Source organism: Poecilia reticulata, linkage group LG1 (assembly GCF_000633615.1).
Source record: "Poecilia reticulata strain Guanapo linkage group LG1, Guppy_female_1.0+MT, whole genome shotgun sequence".
NCBI classification, from domain to species: Eukaryota; Metazoa; Chordata; class Actinopteri; order Cyprinodontiformes; family Poeciliidae; genus Poecilia; species Poecilia reticulata.
Window position 1 is genome coordinate 2932896 of NC_024331.1, and position 5426 is coordinate 2938321.

The 5426-nt window shown below is 41.0% G+C and overlaps 1 long non-coding RNA gene across 1 annotated transcript; it reads left to right on the forward strand.

The window, feature by feature from the left end:
- Window positions 1-1191: 1191 nt before the first annotated feature.
- LOC103458856 (uncharacterized) lies at window positions 1192-5426 on the forward strand. Its single transcript, XR_532636.2, has 3 exons — window positions 1192-1416; window positions 4244-4269; window positions 4652-5426. It is a non-coding gene; the product is annotated as an uncharacterized LOC103458856 (long non-coding RNA).

The following is a 5426-nucleotide window of genomic DNA, read 5'->3' on the forward strand; positions in this document are numbered from 1 at the left end:
GCGCGCCGCCCCCTCCAGACGGGGTTTTGACGCCCCCTCTGGTGCTGCGCCCCTATGCGTTGCATGCGCTGCATACCCACTTTTTGCGCCACTGTGATTAACAAAAGCCCGCCGCAGCGCCGGAGGGGGGCAGACCGGGTCGCCCTCGTGGCTGCTGTGCGATTGGCCGGCGGTCATCTCCATCCTCCATCATCATCATCATGAACCCCGACCGCCACCTCACCCCCTAAACTGCCCAACCACAGCTGGTGGTCTTGAAATTTACCGCAGAAACAAATGAATTCATAAATTCATATTTTATTTTTAGTGCGTTCGCAAAAATCAAATAGTTTAGAGGACCTTTAAACCTGTAGAACACATGGGACCATCTGAGATGGATTAACAGACCCCAAAACAGTCTTCATTTTGCCTTTAAAGAAAAAAAAAAGATTTAAAGATTTCACTGATTGCAAACTTAATAAAAAAATTTTTTAAAAACAGGTTACAGGGCAGACTGATCTAGTGTGGAACACGATTTAAACTAATTTAACAACGCTGAAAGAGCTGCACTTAGCCCGTTATTGAACAGCTAAGTCCATGCTAACTTTAGCCTCTCGCTAACAGCAAAAAAATATTTTTGGCAGAAAATTAAACGTCTATCGGTATGTTTTATTAATTATCTGTTCAGAAACGGTGTTATTATTATTATTATTATTATTATTATTATTATTATTATTATTATTATTATTATTATTATTATTATTATTATTATTATTAAATTAAGCTCTGTACTAGCTAGGTATTTTTCACTGTTTAGTGTCTGACTGCTATTTCAGTTGCTGTGGTTATCAGCTGCGGTTTCAACATTTTATTTAGCTTTGGTTTAGAAATGTTTAGCTAAAGGCACAAACTTTATTCATTGGGGGAAGTATTAATGATTTGTTTTCTCAAAGGAGTTTTTACATTTACATCATTCTCAAATTTGACATCTTAAAACTTAATGTAAACCAAGCTGTTTGATTTTGAGGGTTTAGCAAAATGATTGAGTGAATATTATGAGCCGGGTAGTTGAGGGTTAGGATTAAGGGTGAGGTGTGGGTTAGGGGGGGTCAGTGTGTAGAGTCTTACCTGGTCTGACTGAAAACACGGGAGCTACCAACGCTGTGAGCAGCACCAACAAGTACAGCAAGTTGAAAACCTTCATGGCTGAGCTGCTGCTTTGAAAATTTTCCAAAAGTTTGGAGACTTCTTCTGGTTCTGGTTCTGGTACTGGATGGACTGACGATGCTCTGTCTTCTTGCCCTCCCCCAACTTGTTTCTAGTCCAGCAAACAGAGAGAAGCCATCAACCATGAGCCCTTTCTTCCTAGAACTTGTCAGCAGCTCCCAGTAGGATCTGTGAGTCCAGCCAGTGTGAGGTTGTCTCAAAGTGACCAAGGTAACATCTCCCCCCCTTCTGTTTTATACAGTCCTTCAGAGGGAGGGGTACACCCTGACAACACCCCCCTTCCCAGACCCCCTCCTCTCTCTCTCTGCTTTTGACTCACACACTCCCTCTCCAGCACACACTCTCAGGCGCTGCACATATTGACCCCACATGTAGAGAGTAATTCCAGTGCCAGGAAGCACCCCCCTGGTTCCCTCAGTCCACACAGGCTGCTGCTGCGTTTTGCATCTTGACTGATTGATTTGTTCAAGGAGAGCGGAAGAGGCAGGCAGAGAGGATTTATCACCGCCGCCATTTGAGAGGCTGGAGCTGAGAGTAGCAGGTCCTTCGTGAACCAGATCCCTGCAGTCGTCCCCTGCCCCCGCATTAATGAGGAACCACATCTGGGGTTGGGTGTTGCTCTTTGACCGGGACGGGGAGTGGGGAGGGGGAAGGGGGGACAGTTGGAGGGGGCTGTTGGCCTTTTGCATCCAGCGTTTAGGAGCCTGACTGAGTGAAATTCAGAGATCTTTTGCACAAGCCAATTAGCCGACGAAGACTTACTGACTGTCTGTCTGGCTGGGATGCCGTCTGATGTCTCCGACCGTCTGCTGGCTGGACACTGAATCAGAATCATCTTTGTAGTCAGTGTTGCAATAAGGACTTTGGTACTTCTCAATGGCAGCATGATAAATTACAATAGGCTATATATAAAAAATATACATGAATACATACAAAATACAATTCAAAAATCAGTTATTTCGGGATAGTTCAATCGCTCCAAATTTCTGTCATTTCCAAAAAATATGATTCCATAAAGCTGCAGTATGTAACTTTTATAAAAAAATTACTTTATTACATATTTGTCGAAACTGTCACTATATTGTGACAGCTTGGTATGAAACAGATAATTGGTTAAAATGTTGAGCTCCTCGGCCTTCTCCTACACTAACTAGAAACAACCAATCACAGCCAGGGGGCGGGTCTTAGCGCTGTCAGTCACTGTCTCAGTGGTGCTGCTCATTCTCCCTCCCTTGCGTTCTGCTACGCTGCAACTAGTATGGCCTGTTGTGAATAGTTAATCTAGTTAGCACAGCCAGTGATGACAGCGGATAGAGATTTTATGTAATGGTGAGTTGTTATCAATCAAATCAATCAAATCAATGCCATTTGTATCTGCTTACTGCCAAATTATATCAATCAGTCCATCTAAATCCTTGAGAATTATTGTGGAAATTTATGAAAAAATCAGCAAATCTCCTCACATTTTTGCACTAACAATTGGGAGCTTATTGCAGACTTTTCTCAAAAATTGTCAGAAACTTTCATACTTGTACTATACAGATGCTTCAGCCTTGATTGATGTCAGAATACAGTCCACGCTAGAGCGAGTAATAAAAAGTCACATTTACTGTCATGAATAAGCGCAAGTATTGCAATTATTTCCAAATTAGCACCACAAACACCAAATCCTGGAGGGACTGAAAAAAGATGGTCAATAATATTGTTTCATTTTCAGAATTCATTCAAGTTTTAATAGCACAATCAGCTCTTTAAGAATATTTGCGTTGTGATAGTTTTTAGAATAATTCCCAAACAAAGCATTGCTGTGGGTTGCTGCATTCCAACCCGTTTCTGTCGGCTTTAATTCTGCTGTCAGTGTGGGACTCATTACAGTGTCTCTGTGGACTCAGACTCCCCATTCAGCAGCCAACTAATGAATTAAAACATTAAGATGAAATGTTGGCCATTACATGTGAATGAGGATTAGAAAAGCAGCAGGACACTAATGGACCACATGGCTCATAACAGAGAGAGACTTTGAACAAGCGAGTGGACCGTCGACTCTCCTGGACCTTGACACACAGACTGTTCTTTCTTCAAATAGTTCTTCCTGCTTCTAAAGACTGCTGTCCTCTTCATAGTGTCCCCTTTTATGGCGTTATGATATTTGCAAAAATGCGCCTTGGACCGTCTTGGTTTGGGTCAGACAAACACCCATGTATACACACACACTCATCCTGCTGCAAACAGTCGGCCGAGGTATGTAGCTTGTTTCTTTGGCCAGCTCTCTTTGCATATCAGTTGCCATTGTCTTTTAAAGAACTTTTATTTTCCCCCCAACCTGAATATGCTAATTCGGGTCTTGGTTGTCATTCAGAGCCACCCGTATTCACTGCCCCTCTGCCAGAGCTCCTCTTCACCAACTCCCACTCAGCTAGCTCCTGCCAGTCTGCGCTTCAAAACAGAAACGAGACAATCGTATCAAATTCCCCCACCAGGTTTTCTGTGTGAGCGATTAAAGCAGGTTGTAATATTTGCTCTTCCTGGGGATTATACGTCTTTACAAGGATTAGCCAAACACCCCGCGAGAGGGAGGGTAACCTTTCATTAAACTCTGCCAGGAGTTTGGTACGACTACCATCATTTCTGCAGAGGAACCTGAAGGCCCTGGGATGTAGCTGGTGGGTCACTAAGGTTATTTTCTAGACCTTTGATGAACCTAGATAGGGAAATATTCAGACCTGACCAGAAATGATCTCAGATAAATGGCGAGAGCCTGAAATTAAATAACAGAAACACATAAAGACAAATCCCAAAAGATAGCAGAAGAAAATTGCTTCCTAAAAACCCTAAGTGCTAAAAATGTCTGTCTATGAAAATGTAATTAAAAAGTTAAAAGTTGAAAGAATCAACTCTACACCCCCATAAAGTTAAAATTTCAGCATTAAAGAATTGGAAGATGAATAAAAAGCTGTTGATATTTCCATGTTTTATGGGTTGATACACATTAACCACTAGCTCTAATCAGAACTTTTTTATGTTTATTTAACCACAGGTTGTTCAGAAAGACATCCTTTTGAGGTAAGATACTGACTCCTGATCGTTATTCTACAGAACCCTTTAAAAAGAAATCAAAAAACTCAGTTGAAGTGTTGTAAAAATGTTACAGTTTTCAATCTGGTCAAAGTTCCTCAAACTTTGACTAGCCTAAGATCTTAGACTGGTCAATCTTTGACCAGTCTAAGATTGATCAGTACAGCAGTTTGATGACCTGCATCCATTTCCTTATTTCTAACACAGATCAGCACAGATAGCTAAACAAAAAAGTTTTTATGTGGAACATCCACAGTTGGTTATTGAGAAGCAAATCTTAAAGACATTGTTCAAAAATAACTCAAATATTCTATTTCTCAGATTTGATCTTTCTGAAATGTTTGAATTTCCTCATTTTCTTCTTCTTCAGTAGTCTTAGCAGCGCTTAAAAGAGGATCTAACACAGGAAGGAGTTTGGCGTGCAGCAGCTCCGTTTGGTGTGAACGTTACAGCAGTCATAGCCTCCATAGAAGCTGTGATCTTTACGACTGCATTGAAACTTCACTTCATGCTTCCTCTGCCATCATCCTGACCAGGATCCTCTGATAAGGAGCTTCCTCTCTGATAAAACAGGTTACGAAGAACAGCAACTCCAACAAACATCACAATACATTTATTAAAGTCTGCAGATGATGTGACAAAGTGTAAAAAAAATTCAAGAGGTGTAAATGTTATTTTGCAAATACATTAAAGAGACAGTATCATTTGTTTTCCAGGCACATAATGGCATTTTATTGCGTAATTGAGTTACTATGTTACCTCCGGTGGTTATAAAAATGCTATCAAATATGACGTAAAATAAATCTGACTTGATAATCTAATCCGTGGAAATTGGGCCTCTGTCTCTTTAAAAATTCCTACTCTTTCTGAAATTCCGCCTTCATTAAGTCATCACAGTATCTGTCCTGTATTAACCTTTAACAACGTAACAAGAAGTAGCTCCCATAATGAGCTCATTATACATAGTTCCAGCAGGTGTTTGCTAATTACTAATGGCTAGTCTAAAGGAGTGGAGTAAAAAGCTTGGAAAACTGCAGCTCTTTGTTCTCGAATTCAGAGCTAGGTCCACCCAGGCATTTTGCGCAGCTGAATGGTTGCCATGGGAGATTAAGATCAAAGCAACACTCCAGGTACTTTTCTGATGA